This window comes from Lagenorhynchus albirostris, chromosome 21 (genome assembly GCF_949774975.1).
Source record: "Lagenorhynchus albirostris chromosome 21, mLagAlb1.1, whole genome shotgun sequence".
NCBI lineage: Eukaryota > Metazoa > Chordata > Mammalia > Artiodactyla > Delphinidae > Lagenorhynchus > Lagenorhynchus albirostris.
In genome coordinates, this window is record NC_083115.1 from 963,768 (window position 1) to 983,938 (window position 20,171).

The following is a 20,171-nucleotide window of genomic DNA, read 5'->3' on the forward strand; positions in this document are numbered from 1 at the left end:
ACCCTAACCCTGCAGCAGCTTCAGCAAGCTCTGCCCTCAGCATCACCACGTAGAACCAAACACTCCGGGGTGTGTTGGCTTCACTTAACATTTTTGGATTTAGAGACAACACATGAATAAAATAGCCATTTAAAGCGCTTTGCCAGAGGTGGCCTCTGGGCATTGAGTCAATGAAACCCCTTTCTTTCTCGCTGCTCATTTCTCTTGGCACTTAGAGTTAAGCTGTTCCTTGGCCTTTTTCTTTTTCCAGGTACTTTGGGTAGAATTAGTTTCTGTTTATTTGTTTTTAAATACATCTTTAAAATCTGTATGACTGTTTTCGAAGTTTTCAAAACTCATAGCTACTTTAATCGCTTTTTCCGGGCACTGTTTCAATCCAGATACTTTGAAGAAACCGGGCCTTAGAGCTGGCACACACATGTCCTGAATAAGGGCCCTTGTTCTCCAAGTTTAAAGCAATCTGATTTGGAAGGAGAGAGACGTTGCTTGTGTTTAAAAATAGCCAGCTGAATATGGGAGGCTTTTTCCAATTACTGTGGAAAGATACTTTCAGGCCCGATTAGCCCCCATACCACAACTATAAATGTTGTACAGCTTGTGGGCATAAATATATTTGAGATAATTTGGGGCAGTCATTCAAAAATTGATCATTTGAACATGACATATCCAAGGCTGAACTATTTGATCAAGTCAAATATTGCTAATTCTTCATGAAGAATATAATTAATTACTATATGTAACTTAGTTCAACCGTACGTTTACACAGCATATTTACCTTTTTAAAGAATACATGTGTATATATATATTCAAAGAATATATATGTATATAAATATACTTATCTGCTGAATAATTTTTTCTTCCCAGCAGCTTTGCCTCCAATTTCTTTCTAATTTAATCCATCCCTTATGCTACTGCTTGGGATACCTGCCCATAGCACATGCATGAAGCCATGACAGATAAAGGAATTTATGGCATCTGTAAACGATGATTAGAATGGTGGAGAATGGGATTGAATCTAAGCAAGAGGGGAGCCATTCATGAGGCTACTGATGGACAGGGAAGAAATGGGAGATTCAGTGAAGTGTGAGTCATGATGAGATTGGAAGCCCACTAGGAGGGATACTTGAATAACTAAACTAGAAGGACATGGATGGTCTGGGAGCTGGAGGTTGGCCTTCAAGCTTTCAGAGGTGGTGCAGTGTCCAGGGGCAGTGTCTGGGGGCAGCTGTCAGAGTGGGCAGCTGCTGGAGAGGGAAGAAAAGACCATTTGAGACACGACATGAAAAAACCGAGATGCTGGGGAACCTAGATGGCCTCCCCTGGGAATATCTAAGTCACAAAAAGGATGGAATTTGAGTGGAAGGAAGCCCAGGAACCAGTGAGTGAAGAGGGTGACTGAGAGATGACAGAAACCGGGGAGAAGCCCAGGGAGGGGGTGGGTAGCATGTCCGAGTCACATGAACATCAGAGGCAAAGGTCTGACAGGAAAATGGGTGCAACTGTGTGGAGGTAGCAGAGGTGGGCACGGAGGCAGCCACCCCCCTTCCTGTGGGCCCCGGTTACATGGCATATGGGAGGAAAAACAGCCTTGAGTGTCCGTGGGAGAGCCGTCTCAGAGAACATCCCCATTTCAGAGGAGAGGCCATGAACAGAAGGCAGACTCAGGCGCATCAGGGTCTGTACAGAGGTGTACGGTGATTGCTCAGGTGAAGGGAGGTGGGGACTCAGGGCCTCTGGCTGCGTGCACAGCGATGAGCCTGCTGGCTTCTTAGAGGATGGGCTTCAGCCTGGCCGTCTTGGGCCACAGCCCTTGTCGTCCAGGGCGGCTGCCCTTCCAGTGTGCCCTGTGTGCTTCTGGGTCCTCACGGTCCCCAAGCACACTCTGGATCCTCCCACCTCTGCCCTCTGCCCCCAGCGCCCCACGGGAGATGCCCTATTTCAGTCCCATCTGTCTTCAACGCCTGACACAAAAGCCACCCTTTCTGCAAAATCCTGCAAGTCACTTCCAATCAGAAACAACCTCTCTGGCTTCTGGATTTATGTCAGTGGATTGAAATGGAATTTGAAATGGAATGTTTCAAAACAATTTTTCCCCTGCTCAGCAGAAAACCTTTTTTCTGTGCATTTTTGAGGGAGGTGATGTATCTCAAAGGGGGACCCCTGTGTTTCTAAGGCCCCCATGCTTCCCTTCTGGGGAGGGGAACGGGTTTTGTATTGCCTGGGATGGGGGTTCCAGGCCAAGGGAGCATTGGGCTCCCCCTGAGGCTGTGGTGAAGGAGAGCTGAGGCAGGTCGGGGGGAACTGGGGAGGGACTGTGGAGGGAGTCCGGGGAAAGGGACAGGGGCCGCTCAGAGAGCTCACGTGGCTGCGTCCATCCTGAGGCCTGGGAGCTGCTCTCAGGGAGCACGAGGGTGAGGACGGGCAGGGACTGACTGCAGCCCCTCCTGAGGGGGCATCGTCCGTCTGGACCGGAGCCGGCACCTGTCCGATGCCCGGTGGATGCAGATGCTGGCACTGCCGTGTCCACAGTCCCCAGCGAGGGGCCTGGTGCCTGTGCGGTTGGGACTCCGTGTAGGTTTACTGAGTGAAGCAAACATCCTGTGAGGTGGGTGGGATAGGTCTCATCCTCTGCACTTTACTGCTGGAGATTCTGAGGCATAAGAAGGTTAAGCTGACATCCATATGTTTATTTAAACAGTAACTGACAGGAACAAAACCCAGGCTCCGCAGGGACTGGCGTCATTGCCATTTGTTTTCCCCAGCTACATAGCTTCCCTGAACAGCGATTGAGGCTATGTCAGAAAAGAAAGGCAGAATTTTATGATTCTGTATTAAAATTATCCCTTTGGTAGAGAGATCATTTTCTGTAAAGCATCCCTTTTGTTTGCATAAACAAAAGGCCACTTAAAGACAATGTCCTCATGTGAACCTGTGGTAACCACAGGGTGAGACTTGGAGTGAGTGTGGACAGGACCGGGAGGTGATCTGCAAATTAAAGTGGTTGTAGAGTTAGGCTGGGGTTATGATAAACCTCCTGACTTTTCTTTGATACCTAACTTATTATTTTTATGTTACATTTTCAATAGATGCCTAAGAAAATCTCAACTTTAGAATAAGGCAACAACTAATAGCACTTGTTGAATTGCTGTTAAAAAGAATCACAGGTAAACAATATTTTCTTGTCTCTGCTGCTGGAAGACAGGAAGACAGTTGTTGAGATGGGAGCAGCGTTAGGGAATCCCCAGCCCCTCTCTGGAGGCATTCCACTTGGGATGCAAAAGCCCTGGTGTCAACTGGGGACTCTATGGGTTGAATGCCACTGTTGCAGTTGCCTTTTGTGACTTTGTTCGGGGACGTGCAATTGTGTGGGAGGGTAGAGAAGTGGCTGAAGAGCAGGCCTGGGAGTGGGAGGGGACCATGCTGCCTATGACATTAGCTCCACGTCTTCCTCATCAGACCCAACTCCAGTCCCTCCCTGCCCAGCTCTCACCAGCTGTCACCCTGACACTTCCGGCTGGCAGTTCCTGAGCAAGTTCTGATGAAGGCAGATGACAGGGCATCCAGATCCACCAGAGCAGGGCCTTGAATTAGACTCGCTGCCACAGGCCTGGGGGCCAAGGCATCCTCAGGCCCCCAAGTCAGAGCCGTCCCCTGAGTCTTGCATGTAGGAAGCCTGACCAAACTAATGTCTGCTCTTAGAAGGTGGGACAGTGTTTCCCTTTAGACTGTGTGAGTAGCTCCCGTGATGGGGCAAGGAGGGACTTCTGGGGGCCAGTCAGGCTCTCCTTCCTGATCTGGGTGTCACCTGGGTGTGTCCAGTTTGTGAGAATCCCCTGAGCCAGGCAACACTTACGATGCGTCCACTTTTCTGTGTGTAGATTATAATTCAGTAGATCAAAAGTAAAGAAGAAGAGAAGAGAGGGAGGGAGGAAAGGAAAAAGGGAAGGAAGAAGGAAGGGAGAAAGGGAGAGTGATGTAAAGCCAGATCGAGGCACTTGGACCTGATTCAACAGGTAAACATGTGAACTCCAGTCGTCCCATCGGGACAGGACAGGACAGTAGCTTTATTGTAGGAAGATTGATTGTGGAGAGCAGTTGAAATGGGATGAGGCTGAAGCAAGAAGGCAAAGGAAGGGTTACAGTGGCCTTAGTCTGGGGATGAGGCTTAGATTAGATACGTGGGGATGTTAAGAGGGTAGGGGGCCCGTTTCAAGGTAAGCTTTCCATTCATGAGCCCTCATGCAGCACACGCTGTCGGCTGCTTTCATAAGCTATCATTTCATATCGTGCTGCACAACATTAAAATTCACTTTCTTTACACAGTAATCATGATACTTGCTGTTATCGGCTGGGCAGGGCCCAGGACAGCCCACTTAGACGTGCTCGTCCACAGCCGAGCTCCAGAGCTCCAGCCTGGTGAGCCCCTGCTCCCAGACGTGTGCCCTTTGTCAGGAGGTCCCAAGGTACTCTAGCAGAGACCAAGCGTGTGATTGGCAACATGAACCTTGTTTTTTTGTTTTGCTTTGATTTGGTTTAGTTTTTAATACATCGTGATAATGTTGGTGTCAGATGATTAGCCTGCAAGATAAAACTACTAAGACCAGTTCACAAGATTGATTTAATGGCAGAATACTGAAGATTGAAGAGAATATTGCTTTCCAAAGTATATAATGAAGATTTTAAAGATTGGATTGAACAGATCAAGCTTGTTCTTTGGAAAAATAATATGAAGCACAGGGTATTAGCACAGGGTCCTCAGTAGAATTTAGATTTATGCAAATGTTCAGTGTTCCATAAGCCAAAATTAACAAACTTAGAATGACACAAATCTGTTGAAATATGATGCAAACTAAACATTTTAATGCATCTTTCTAGAATTCAACAGAATGTTGACATCTAAATTTACATTATGCACCTCATTTAATTTCTGCATGATGAACCAACAGGCAGAAATAGATGAACTGCTGACATGTTGACTTTTTTCCAATTCCTAGAAGGGAAACAAAGGTTTGTAGTCAGAGATCAGGGAGGAGTTCAACTGGTCCATTAGTTTGTGTAAATCCATAATTATGCACACAAGTAATTTCTATGTGCTGCACTAAATGTGTTATTATTATTCAGCTTTGCTGCAATGCCTGTCATTGAAACATAATCTAATTTTATTAAGTTCCTCAAAGCCTGGGAGAGTCTTAGTTACAAGCTGGTTCTCTACTCATTAGCGTTGACCTCTATGGTTTGTTTGTTTGGAGTTTTCTTTTTGGCCTTCTGCTCCCAAGTTAACACCCCTTTGTTTCATAATCCATCCTGTCATCATGCCCTCTGGACCCAGAAGAGAGGCAGATGAATGGAAGTATTGATGCCAATTTTACAGCTTCTACAAACAGGCAAGAGGCCTGAATGCCTAGTCACTTGGCTCTGATTTCTTTGGAAACAAAGAAGGGAGGAGTAGAAAGAGGACTTGAGCAGGTATTCAAGGCCTTCATGGACTCACACTAAGCAATGCTGTCTGTAAGATGATTAAACAGTGCACAGCACATAGGAAGTCCTGCACAGATAACACTCATTTTTGTTGTTGTCCCTGGTGTTGGTATTTTGAGGGCCTCTGCTTCAGTCTTGTACTGTCTTGAGACTTGGTCCAAAGGCCCTGTATCCCCACTCGAACTCCCAACCAGCTGAGCAGCCCTCTACCCTCTTCGAAAAGAACAGGAAGAGTCAGTTAAGATGATCAGCAGGACAGGTGGTGCTACGTGAGGATGTGCAAAATAGGGCATGGCTTCAGCCTGCAAGAGGGACCACAAAACCCACAAAATCAGAGTGGCCTGTGTAAGAGAAACATGGGTACCCCCCAAATCTAGACATATTCACATGACACATGGATTCTAAAGTTTAATGATTAAGCAACAAATAAAATGAATTTTTACTTCATTGAGTTGGTAGTAAACTTATAAAATGCACTACTAGAAAGCTCGGGCAGGAAACATAATTGAATTATAAAAAGGGTCAAAATAGCTATTATGAAATTATATTATACAAACTACATAAAAGCTTGGGAAATTATGATGTTATAATTTTAAAAATAAAAAACAGAATTAAAATTAAATGGATATTACAAATACAGTAATATAAAAATATGGACGCTTGGGACAAAAGATAGAGGGATTTATAAAAATGAAAATAATTGTGGTTAAGATTTGGGGCAGTGTTTTGTTTTCTTTATTCAAAAAGGTATTGAATATAATATTGCTTTAAATAAGTGTTTATCTGTTATATTGTCTTCTATTCTTTTACTTCAACTTGTTGGTGTATTAATGTTTTAGGTATGTCTCATAAATAGTATATAGTTGGAATTTTTTCCCTCCCTCTCTCTTTGGTTTACTTTGTTTTTAACTTGTAAGATGATAACACTTATATTCATTGTGATAATTGATATATTTAGATTTGTTTATATGATCTTACGTTATTATTTGGGTCTTACTTTTTCTATGCCACTTTTTCCCCCTTCCTTGCCTTTTAAAAAAATTAACAGAACTTTTATTCACTTTTTTTATCCCCTTTTTTTCTTCTTCTGGTTTGGAAGCTAAATATTCTATTACTATTTTTGCCAATGAAATTTCTGGAGTAAACAAAGCCTAACTGTAGTCAATATCTTAATCTTTTCCCCCAAATGCAAGAACATTGTGTTGGTTCTAATTCCACAATTAGACATCATTTTTATTATAAACTGCATGTTTTCTACTTTATTTTCCTGCAATTCCTTCTTGTGTCTCAGACCTTCCTTCTGGGATCACTTTCCTTGATCTTGAAGTAGGTTCTTTAGCAGTTTCTTTCATAAAGTTCTGCTCCTAGGAACACTGGACCTTCATCTCAAAAGGTTGTTATTTCACTCTTATTCTTAAAATAGTTTTTCTGCGTTGTTATTCAGCTATTGATGATACCATTCCACCATTTCTGTTTCCTTTTTGTGTGTTGAGAAGGCTGCTGTAAGTTTAGTTGTTATTCCTCTGTGGGAAACCTGCATTTTGTCTTTCACTGCTTATCAGGCCTTCTCTTTGCTTAGATATTCTGTAGTTCGTTATGGCGTATCCAAATAATTTCATTTATCCTGTTGGTAAGTTTTCTCTCATCAGAAGTCCCCTTTTCTCTTCAGGTATCACCTCTTTCTATTCTCTCCCTCCGGGACTCCGCTTATACGTTTGGTGGACTTCTTCTATCTTCCACATCCCTTTATCTCTTTCCCATAGTTTATACGTTTAGAATCATATAGTCTCTCTTCAGCTATTATTAATACACTAATCTATCCATTGAGTTTTCAATTTCAACAATTGTACTTTTCATTTTAAAAAGTTCTATTACAAATCAAAACTACAATGGGTTATCACCTCACACTGGTCAGAATGGTCATCATCAAGTAGGCTACAAATAATAAAAGCTGGAGAGGGTGTGGAGAAAAGGGAACCCTCCTACAGTGTTGGTGGGAATGTAAATTGGTGCAGCCACTGTGGAGAACAGTATGGAGATTCCTTTAAAAACTAAAAATAGAGTTACCATATGATCCAGCAATCCCACTCCTGGACATCTATCTGGAAAAGACAAAAACTCTAATTCAAAAAGATACATGCACCCCAATGTTCAAAGCAGCACTACTCACAATAGCCAAGACATGGAAGCAACCTAAGTGTCCATCAACAGATCAATGGATAAAGAAGATGTGGTATATATATAAGATGTGGTACATGTATACAATGGAATATTACTCAGCCATAAGTAAGAATGAAATAATGCCATTTGCAGCAACATGGATGGACCTAGAGATTATCATACTAAAGGAAGTCAGACAAAGAAAGACAAGTATCACACGATATCACTTCCATGTGGAATGTAAAAATAAGGATGCAGAAGAACTTATTTACAAAGCAGAAACAGACTCACATACATAGAAAACAAATTTATGGTTACCAAAGTGGAAGCGGAGGGAGAGATAAATTAGGGGCTTGGGATTAGCAGATACACACTACTGTACATAAAACAGAAAAACAACAGGGGCCTACTCTATAGCACAAGGAACTATATTAAATATCTTGTAATAACCTATAATGGAAAAGAATCTGAAGAAGTATATATATACACTTTGTATATGTATGTATATATATATACATTTATATATATACTTATATATATACTTTACATAGATGCTTACATATACATTATATATGTGTGTGTATATAGATATAAATATATATAAATATAAATAAAAATAAATAAATATATATATATATATATATATAAACTGAATCACTTTGCTCTACACCTGAAACTAACACAACATTGTAAATCAACTAAAAATAAAAAAAAGTTCTATTAGGTTGTTTTGTAAATCAACCCATCATTTTGTTTCTTGATCAAATTTATGATCCCATTCTTTATTTCCATAAATACTTTGTATTTAAGAATTATGTATTCTTTACCTGAGAATTTAAAAATATGAAATCCTTTGGGGTCTAAGTCTGTTTATCTTCTTTTTCTATGACATGATGTCTTGTTTATTTGTGTGTTTGGTGAACTTTTTGAACTCTTTTTGCTTGAGTGCATGGAAGTCATGCAAACTTCATCAGAGAGAACTTGTGCCTCCTTTTGCTACTACTGAAGCTGGCACTGTCTACTTCAGTCCTCTCTGAAACCCCCTGGCTGATGTCAGAACACAGGCTTCCCTCGCCCACCTGGCACTGGCCCAAGGCTGGAGCTCCGGACTGCAGTACAGCTCTCAGCCTTTGCCCTCAGGGAAACACTGCACATCTCATTTGCTTACTGCTCCCAGCTCCTGACTCTGCTTTCAGCTCACTCTGTGGTTAAGGGCTGGGGTCGGGGCTAAAGCCTGCAGGGCTGTGGCATCCTGAAGAGTTCCTTTCCTTCTCATCAGTCCAGCAATCTATCTACAATCTACGAGGTATCTCAAAAGAGATGTCTTCTTCAATGCAAAGTCCTTCAGCACCCAGCACAGTGTTTGACACTGTATTTATTTAAGGAATGGATAAGTAATAAAAATGTTACAAAAATAACAACACAACCACATTCAGTGTGTCAGCCTCTATGTCACTTTTAGAAAGTGGTATCCTATTCCCTATAACCTTACAAGGTCAATATATTTATTATTATTTGTATATTTTACAAATAGTAAATGGCAACTATACCCCTAACACAAGTATATTTTGCTCCACAGTCTATGTACATAATTGCTATGTGTGTTGTTTCAGCATAAATGAATAAATATAAATATCATTCATTTATTCAATTAATAAATGTTTATTGAGAATTTACTAAGATCCAAACATTGTTTTTAGGTACTGGCAATATAGTAGTGAACAAAACAGAAAACAAGTCTTGCCTGTGTGGAGCTTATATTATTAAGGATGGAGAGAGACAGCACAAACATGTAAGTAAATTTATAATAAGGAATTTATATATAAATTTATAATGTACATATTTATAATGAGGAATTTATATGTATAAATTTATAATTAAGGAAGATTGAGATTGCCAAGGGCTGGGAGGTTCTTACTACTTTACCTTAAGTGATCAGGGAAAGTCTCACTGAGAGTTGATATTTGAGCAGAATAAATGAATGGATGAGTTTAAACTTTAGCTGTCTGAGTACAACATGAGACAAACTACATATAATTTAAACATAAATGGAATAGGATTTCCTTTAACAAATGTCATTTTCATTAATAAAGGGTTGTTTCTGAATATTAATATATTGCATTTATACTTTAATTTCTATTTAAGATAATGAGGTTTCATCTTATTTTAACATTGTAGATCTAGTAGTTTAGAGAATAATGATTAATAACATGGGTTTGAATTCTCATTCATTTCTCCTCAGCTCTGTGACCTTGCGAGGAAGTTACTTTACCTTTTTGGTCTCAGTTTCTTCATCTTTCAAGTGGAAATAAAATATAGTGTCTTCCTTATACAATTATCGTGAGGATTAAACAAATCAGTGCATGTAATACACTGAGAACAATGCCTGTAACAAACACTGTATATTATTCTCATTTTATAGTGGTGAAAATCTAGATGCAGCTGGTTACTCTAAAACAAGATTGCAAAATCTAAATTCCCTGGCTCCTGAGGGCAGGAAGCATAACTGCATAAACACGCTTGAATTTTACTTTTGAACCATTGCAACACTTATTTACCATGTTCACGTTTGCTTTCCTCAAAGCGGTTTACATTGCTACCAGGGTTAAAGTCAACAGAGATACCTGGGTTTGCAAAAAAATTGATGGGCAAAACTTTTCCATTGCACTGTTTCCTCCAATTTGGGGTTCAAATTGTGACTTCTGCTTAGCCAAGGAATGGCATGCGATTCTCTTCCTGAATCCTGTGTGCTTCGTTAGTTTAAGTAGGAGCAATTCTTTCCCCAGAAGAATCACAAATTGCTGAGTGTTTGGGTGCTGGCTCTATTTTCTAAACTTTCACGTTCCCCGCACAGTAGCTGATGGTCATATGTGGCGACTGAACACTTGAAATGTGGTTGGTACAATTCAAGATGGTCTTTAAGTAAAAAATACACACAAGACTTTGAAGCCTTGGTGTGAAAAAAAGAATGTAAGTTATTTCATTATTTTTTATATTAAGTTAATGTTCCTGATATATTAGCTTAAATAAAACATTATTAAAATTAATTTCACTTGCTTCCTTTAACATTTTTAAATGCAGCTACTAGAACATTTTAAGTGGCAAGTGTAGCTCACATATTTCTTTCCTTCATTATTTTCCTCCATTGAGTAGGTCTGAAGACCAAGAAAATGGCATTTTCAGTTCTTAAACTGACCACTTGGCCATTTCAAACTTAAAAATTGGTTCACAGCCAAAAAGATGACTTTACTTCACACTGGCTACATCTGTAATGCTTGAAAACAAAGTGCTAGTTATCTCAATATCCCAAATAAGGTTTTTCAAAATTTGCTCATACTTTTAATTCCATTGAACTTGGATTGGGGGCAGAGGGCTCAGTGGGGAGAGAAAGGGAGCAGATAGAAGGAGAACAGACAGGGATCCTTATCCATCTAAGTTCATTAGGAAACTAGGATGTTTTTTAATCAACTGTTGAGACAAACGATACACTTAATTTAGGTAAAAGTGAGCAATAGAGTGAAAGATTCCCCAGGATTATTTGGATACTCACATACTCACCATGCTGCACCAGATCCAGCAAATACAAAATCCTTCTCTTGGGGTGTAACTAACGAGGATCTATCTCCACATTTGACTAAAAGTCAAATACATCTCTTTCAAGACTCATTGATGGTCCAGCCAGGGTCGCACAGGGGTCGGGGCGCTGCTGTCTCTTGTTCAAGCTCTGCTGTGGAGCCCGAGGGGGACAGAGTGAAGGAGCCACTGGAGAGGACTTTCCACCCAGAGCCCAGAGAGGGTTTCCCTCCGTGCAGAGGAAGAGGGCACAGACTCTTACATTTAATTACAGGTTCACCATCTTTTGCCCACAATTCCAAAGAAATTCCTGAAAACCAAGAGATTTTCAGAATTCATTTGAAGGCAAAACCTGGTCTGAACTGACTGGAGGCTATTCTTAGTCTCCCTTTATCCCAGTTAGTGTGATGTTCATACAGAAACTGCAGACGTGCTGCTGTGTTGGGTTGTGAGCTGCTGCCCCAGCCTCCGTGGGGTGTCACACCATCTGTCACAGTATATCCAAAATAGATTACCTTCATGAAGCCCCAAACATTCAGAACTTGGAAACACATCTGACCCCATGAATCTCAGAGAAGGGACTGTGAGCCTACCTGCGAGTACCACAGCCCAGAAGGCAGGGAGTACCAGACCTCTCCACCTACCAGGGTTTTCTCCTGACTCAGGCTCTTATCCCAGGGTTACTTTTCCCTTCTGTGCTTTAGTTCCTCGTCCACACAATCCTGCCCCAACTCAAAGGGCACTTTGTGGATAACCACAGTTGCCAGATATGTTTCAGACACCCCGTGGTTCTCTTTATGATGTGGGCCAGTCTTTGTTTGCAAGCCTACATGAAATTATAGTAATGAAATTTACCTTCTCTAAACTTACTTAAACAGAAAAAGAATATAGAGGGTCTTTTTCATATAACTGCAAAGGAAAAAAGCATCCCATGAGTTGGGAGAAGAAAATAATGTGTGACGTATTGTACTCTTAAGATTATACATTATTTTCAGAAATTTGCAACATTCTAATCTATTGAGAGAGCTTGATTGTTCTCAAATTTCCTATTAAGAATTACGATTTTAATTCATTTTCATGAAAGATTTTAAGGATTTGGGGAAGACCTGGCAACTAAAATGTAATCAAATCTGTTTTATCTTAACCAGGGATTTTTTTTTTTTTAAATCCTACACTGTTTCTTTAACAACACTTCTAATTATCTGGCTTTGGTGAAAGCATTTATGGTTTCTTTCTTGGAAACGTTTCCTTAGTGACTATTCATATACCACTCCAGATGGATGTTGCATATTTGTTACTGTTTACAGCCTTTGGCCCTAAATTTCATTTTACATGAAGACAGAACATGAGAAAACTAATCAAAAGGCTGTATACTTTTCTTTCTTTTTTTTTAAAGAAATCTTTCCACTTCTCTCTCCCTGGGAGTGTAAATACGTAAATCTATATATAGCTTATGCTATGCAGTGGTTGCAGTCATATATCTGTCCAGTTACTCTTTGTTTGTATTTGAATATCATTGCTTCAGTGTAAACTCAGAACTCTGGGATCATCAGCCTAGGTAACACACAAGACATGACATAGCTTTCAAACTCTGTGCCCCTTGCAGAAGTCCTGCATGCCAGCCTATTGGGGCCTTCTCCCTCCCACCTGCGTGGGGTCATCTTAGTCGTGCCTTGAAAATTCAGACCAGGGTACCTACTGATGTGGCACCTCTGCAACCCCAGGAAGTCGACACCTGAACGCAGCCCCACTGACACCAGGCCGGTCCCTTACCTGGGATGTCGAGACCCGCCCTTGTGGTCCTTTTCTGGAAGTCCCTCTACCTTAGGACTGGTTGGTCTCCTTTTCCCCATGGAGCTACCACCTGGAGCCTGAGTCTCACTCTGCTTCTCCCGTCTCCCAGTTCTTACTCCAGCTGTAGATCCAGGCATGGCTTCAGGAGAAAGTTCATCTGTCCATTCGCTCCTGGACTTACCCCACCTCACACCATCTAATGTGTTTCTGTCATATTTAAAAATTTGTCTTTTGCCATTAAACTCCATTCTTCTGCCTTTTGTGTTCTTCTTTGGGGAATGAACTCAAATGCGGGCTGCTTTGATTGGATCACGCTTCCCAAACTCCACAGGTGACCAGAGAAAAGGCACTCCATGAGGAAGCAGATGATTTTTCCATGATGTATGGGACCCATGTGCTGTCATGGTTAAGCTGGTGTTTGGGGTTTTGTTCTTGTTTCCTTCTTTCTAATAGTTTCTTAAGTTTCATTTCTGCCTGAGTTTCACAAGAACACATGTAAGTTCTGCCCTAACCCAGGCTTAGGGCGTGGTAGGCAGCCCTTAAACTGGCTTGTCTATACTTTCTTGCGGGTTTGCATCTGCCCCACCAGCACTGTATTCACTCAGCTTAAACAACGGCATTAAAAAAATATATTTTATGTATTTATATTTTGGCTGTGCCGTGCAGCATGCGGCACAGCCAGGGATTGAACCCACGCACCTTGCAGTGGAAGCCTACCTGGAATCTTAACCACTGGACCACCAGGGAAGTCCCAGACAACTGCATTTTCAAACTCTGAGCTCAACAGCAGTTGTCCTGGGAGCGAAGTGACCCAGGAACTAAGCCCAATGCTGCACTCAATCTGGCAACAGGGATTCTCCACAAACTCCTCCTCAGCAGAAATCTACACTACAGTCTCCTCCACCCATTTGTTTATTTTCTGGATCACAAAGTTTGTTTCAAGTTGTCTCTAAAGCTCCAAATAATAATTTCTGGAGGACAACACTTTTTCCACAATACTTGTTTGGGATATAATTCATAGAACACAAAACTCATCATTTTAAAGTGTTTTTTAGTATATACTAAAGTATATACGAATAAAGTAGTTTTCATATAGTAAAGTATATACTAATAAAGTGGTTTTCAGTTTATCCACAATGTTATGCAACTATCACCACTGTATAATACCAGAACATTTTTATTATTTCAAAAAAACCTCCATACCTGTTACCAGTCACTCACCGTTCTCTCCTCTCCCCATCTCCTAGCAACCACTAATCTACTTTCTCTCTGTACGGATTTGTCTATTCTGGACATTTCATAAATGTCATCGTACAATATGTAGCCTTTTGTGTCTGGCTTTTTCACTTAGCATAATGTTTTTAAGGTTCATCCATGTTGTAGCATGAATCAGGACTTTATTCATGGCTGAATTATATTCCATTGTATGGATATACCAAATTTGTTTAATCATTTATCAGCTGACAGATATTTGAGTTGTTTCCACTTGGGGCTATTTTGAAATATTGCTGCTATGAACATTTGTGTACAAGTTTTTGTGTGAACATATGTTTTAAATTCTCTTGGATATATACCTAGGAGTGGAATTGCTGGGTCATATGGTAACTCTATGTTCAACTTTTCGAACAAATGCAAAACTGTTTTCCACAGCATCTGCACCATTGTACAATCCCAGCAAGAATGTGGGAGGGTCCCAGTTTCTCCACAGCCTCGTCAACGCTTATCATTACCTCTCGTTTAGATTATAGCCATCCTAGTAGGTGTGAAGTGGTATTTCACTGTGGGTTTGATTCGCATTTCCCTAGTGACTAATGATGTTGAGCATCTTTTTATCTGCTTCTTGGCCATTTGTATATATATTTTAGAAGAAATGTCTATTCAAATCTTTTGTCCATTTAAAAAATTGAATTATTTGTCTTTTTATTATTGAGTTGACAACTTCCTTACATATTCTGGACACTAGACTCTTGTCATATATATGACTTGCAAATATTTTCTCCTGTTCTGTCCACTTTTTGATTGTGACTTTATTTTTTTGTGGCTGCATTGGGTCTTCATTCCTGTGTGTGGGCTTTCTCTAGTTGTGGTGAGCGGGGCTACTCTTCGCTGTGGTGCATGGGCTTCTCATTGCGGTGGCTTCTCTTGTTGTGGAGCACGGGCTCTAGGCACGTGGGCTTCAGCAGTTGTGGCATGCAGGCTCAGTAGTTGTGGCTCACGGACTCAGTAGTTGTGGCTCACAGGCTTAGTTGCTCCATGGCATGTGGGATCTTCCCAGACCAGGGATCGAACCCATGTCCCCTGTATTGGCAGGCGGATTCTTAACCACTGCGCCACCAGGGAAGTCCCTGATTGTGTCTTTTGATTCACAAAAGGTTTTAATTTTGAGGAGGTTCAGTTTATCTTTTTCATTTGTTTGTTTGTTTGCTTGGAATACCCTCTTTTAAAAAAATTAAATCTATGTGGAACGCCACTATATAAAAAGCGCTCCGGTGAAGCAGAAATGGGGATCTCATATCTGATCATGCAGGAAGCTTTCCAGCACATCAGGTTCTATGGCATCTGATGAGGTCCTGGAAGCTTTTAGAGATGATCTCTAAATATCAACTTTGCACTCCTCACCTTTCCCAGTGATCTACATAACACATGGGTTATTCTACTGTCTCAGAGCAGTGAGAAAGAAAATAAGTGAATGTGGGAAAGTGTTTTGTGAACTTAAAGCGGCATCAAAAAATGGAAGTCAGAGATCATAGAAATCGGAGTAAAAATACTATTAAAGATTATCTAGTCTAATGTCATATTATGTAGAAATAAAAACTGAGGTCTTGAAGAGTCATTTTCAAAGTGCTGTCTCTTGACATTGAGAGCCTTTGAGAGCTTAAAGGCTCTTTCATGGAGTGTGTGAGGTGAAAACTATTTCCGTAATAATAATAACTATTTTCATAATAATTCTAAGACATTATTTGCCCTTTTCACCCTCATCCTCTCACAAGTATACAGAAAAGTTTCCCATGGTGTCATTATTACAAAATCTAATGGAATGTGTGCTTTTGTATTCTTGTGTTTTGTAACTTTTTCAGATTTAATTTATAATATATATCTAATATACATCTATCTATCTATCATCTATCCACCTACTTACCTACCTACCTATCTCTCAAGTAACACAAGCAAAGAGCTCTTAAGGGTCTCAATAATTTTTAGCAGTGTAAAGTGGTCCAGAGATCCAAAAGTTTGTAAATGTTGGTCTAAAGAGATTAAATAACATAACTAACTATATTTTCTGTGACATGTTTTATTTTCGCTATTCTGGAAAGAAAACAAAAGGTTAAAAACAGTATGGACTACATAGTTGTATACAAGCTTAAAAATCATTCATCGTACATATAAGAACGGGGCAATTTAGACACTTTACTATACTCATGTTATGCCTCAATTGAAAAGTAATTTTAAAATTTGGACATAAAAAAGAGTTCTGGTAGAGAGAAGAATTAGAAAATAAGTAGCTGCACAGATCCCAGGTAATTGTCTAGGTCAATAAAAGCAAGAGTGATTTGACAGAAGCAGATTGTACCTCCCTACTAACTATTATCTCATTCCTAGAGAATCCTCACCTTAGATTCTCACTCTAAAGAAACTGAAGGAGAATATATCTCAAGAATGATGGGAGGGTTCTGTCAGTGCACTGATAAACAAAAAAGTTGGCTGTTTAAGAAGGTGGAAGGAGACACATGTGCAGACTGGAGAAGGGACCCACAATAAGGAACAGATAGCTAGTGAAATTGTACTTGGGATTTAACCAGCTTGTTGTGTTCTTCTACCCCAGCCCTACTCGGACTATGTGATGCAGACCAACACTTGCCTTGGGAAGAGTATTGTCAGAAATGAGGCAAATTTTAAGCACTAATAACCTGAGGGTGAGGTGATGGTGACTCTGGAACAGGTCCCTTTTCATCCCCTCGACTCATTAAAGAGCTCAAAGATTCGGGGAGAGGGAGAGAGGGAGAGAGGGGATGAGAGGAAGACTACAATGAGAAGTAGTGCAAAGGCCAAGCTCTGTGCCCCCATCTCCACCCCCCAGAACAAGTTGGTGGGGACCCAGTGGAAAATAGTTTGGGGGTCCAAAGGAGAAAAGACCTGGGTTGTAGCCTATGGGGACCAGTAGCCAGCCTTGGAGAGACTGCTTACCCTACTCTGTGCCATCTTGGGTTATAAAGCAAAGATTAGGACATGTGAGCCTCAACAGGCAACCTCATTCAACACCACGACTCCAGTTGTATCTTACGTACCAGCAATTTCCAAATGGTATCTCCAGGCCAAACTTTCTCTTCTCAACTTTAGACTAAGACATGTGGCTGCCTACTCAACACATGCATTCAGATCTCTCACAGTGTCACAAATTTAACATGTCAAAAATCCAGTTTATGACCTTTCCCATGCAAACTGCTCCTTTGCCATTGTTTCCAGTATAAGTTAATGACATCATTCCCTAGCTTAGTAAAATTGACACCTCCACTTGGATATTTAATAGACATCTCAAAGGACAAAAAACTCTCGACTTTTTACACCTAGTCTTTACCATCTCTGTAAAAAGGTCTGTCTCCTCTCTTCCACTCATTCTCCGTCCCCAATCCCAGCACAAAACTCTGTTGTTTCTGTCCCCACTTTAGAGATCTGACCACTGTTCTTCACCTCCTCTGCCACCAGCCAAGGCACCCTCACTTCCTGCCTGGGCAAATGCAAGCTCCTTGGAAAGGTCTCCCGCTTCCACAGCAGGAATCATCCATTCTCCACATGGCAGCCAGAGAGAATTTTTTAAATACTGATCTTTCCAGGGGCATCGCATTACACTTAGAATGAAATCACAACTCCTGGTTTACAAAGCTCTCTGTACTCTGGCCCTTCTCTACTTCTTTCAGTTTATCCCATTCCACTCTCCATTCACCCACTAAGTCCAACCACAGGGGTTTCTCTGTGTTCCTAGGGTTTCCAGATAACATACAGGATGCCCAGTTAAATTCTTTTTTTAATTAATATACTTTGACTTTTAGAGCAATTGAGCAGAAAGTAGAGTTTCCATATACCCCCTCCACCTTCCCACACAATTTTCCCTGTTGATATCTTGTGATACATTTGTTACAACTGGTGAATCAATATTAACACATTATTATTAAATAAAGTCCATAGTTCACTCTTTATGTTGTACACTTCTCTAGGTTTTGGCAAATGTATAATGACATGTGCTTAATGGCACGTGTTTATCTTTTTTGGAGTTACATTATCACACAGAATAGTTTCACTGACCTAATGATCCCGGGTGCCCCAGCTACTCAACTCCCCTCTGATTCCCCTCCAACCCCTGGTAATTGTTGACCATTTTATTCTCTATAGTTTTGCCTCTTCCAGAAAGTCATATTGTTGGAATTATACAGTATGTACCCTTTCCAGACTGGCTTCTTTCACTTAGCAGAATACATTTAAGGTTCTTCCATGTTTTTGTGGCTTGATAGTTCATTTCTTCTTGTTGCTGAGCAATATTCCACTGTATGGATATATCAAACTTCGTTTCTATTCACCTATTGAAGAATATCTTTATTGCTTCCAAGGCTTGGCAATTATGAATAAAGCTGCTATAAACACTCATGTGCAGGTTTTTTGTAGATAAAAGTTTTCAGCTCATTTGAGTAAATATCAAGGAGCATTATTGCTGGATTGTATGGTTAGAGTATGATTAGCATTGTAAGAAACTGCCAAACTGTCTTCTGAAGTGGCTGTACCATTTTGCATTCCCATCAGTAATGCATGAGAGTTCCCATTGCTCCACAGCCTCACCAGCATTTGGTGGTGTCAGTGTTAGGGATTCTAATCATTCTAATAGCTGTATAGTTTGTTAGGAAATTTGCAATTTCCTGATGACATAAGATGTTGAGCATTTTTTCAGAGGCTTATTTGCCACCTGTGTATGTTCTTTGGTGAGTGTCTATTCAGATCTTTTACCTTCTTTATAATTGGATTATTTGTTTTCTTATTGTTGAGTTTTAAGAGTTCTTTGTGCTATTTTGAATACAAGTTCTTGTATGTTTTGCAAATATTATCTCTCAGTTTTTGGCTTGTTCTTTCATTCTCTTAACCATATCTTTCAACAGAAGTTTTTTTGTTTGTTTGTTTGTTTGTTTTTTGCGGTACGCGGGCCTCTCACCGTTGAGGCCTCTCCCGCTGCGGAGCACAGGCTCCGGACGCGCAGGCTCAGCGGCCATGGCTCACGGGCCCAGCCGCTCTGCAGCATGTGGGATCCTCGCGAACCAGGGCACGAACCCATGTCCCCTGCATCGGCAGGCGGACTCGCAACCACTGCGCCACCAGGGAAGCCCTCAACAGAAGTTTTTAATTTTAATGAAATTCTACTTAACGAATTTTTCTTTCATGGATTGTGCTGTTAGGTGTTGTATCTAAAAAGTCATCATCAAATGCACCACTTAGATGTTCTTATATCTTATCTTCCAGAAGTTTTATAGTTTTAAATTTTATATTTAGGTCTATGTTCCATTTTGAGCTAATTTTGGGGAAGAGTGTAAGGTCTATGTCTAGATTAATTTTTTTGCATGTGGATGTCCAGTTGTTCTAGCACCATTTGTTGGAAAGACTATCCTTTCTCTGTTGAATTGCCTTTGCATCTCTGTCAAAGAACCATTGACTATACTTATGCAGGTCTATTCCTGAACTCTCTATTCTGTTCTACTGGCCATTTATTCTTTCACCAGTACTACACTGTCTTGATTACTGTAGCTTTACAGTCTTGATGTTGAGTAATGTCAGTCCTTCAACTTTGTTCTTCTTCAATATTATGTTGGATATTGTGGGCATTTTGCCTATCCATACAAACTTTAGAATCAGTTTCTTGATAACCACAAAATAACTTCCTGGTATTTTCATTGGTACTGCACTGACTCTATAGGTCAGGATGAGAAGCACTGACATCTTGACAATAGTCTCTGCCTATCCTTGAACTTATTTAGATCTTCTTTGATTTCTTTCATCAAAGCTCTTTTTAGTTTTCTTCATATAGATCTTGTACATATTTTGTTAGGTTTATATATTCCTAAGTCTAAGTGTTTCTTTCTTTATTCTTTTTCTCTCTTTCTTTTTTTTGGTAGTAATGCAAATGATAT

At 40.4% G+C, this 20,171-nt stretch overlaps 1 long non-coding RNA gene across 1 annotated transcript in view; it reads left to right on the top strand.

Annotated features, from left to right (window-relative positions):
* Positions 1-20,171, top strand: part of LOC132512736 (uncharacterized) — a 40,566-nt gene that overhangs the window by 1,864 nt on the left and 18,531 nt on the right. Inside the window, exons 2-3 of the long non-coding RNA XR_009538307.1 lie at positions 3,087-3,164; positions 9,339-9,430. This is a non-coding gene — a long non-coding RNA (uncharacterized LOC132512736). The remainder of the gene's footprint in view (positions 1-3,086; positions 3,165-9,338; positions 9,431-20,171) is intronic.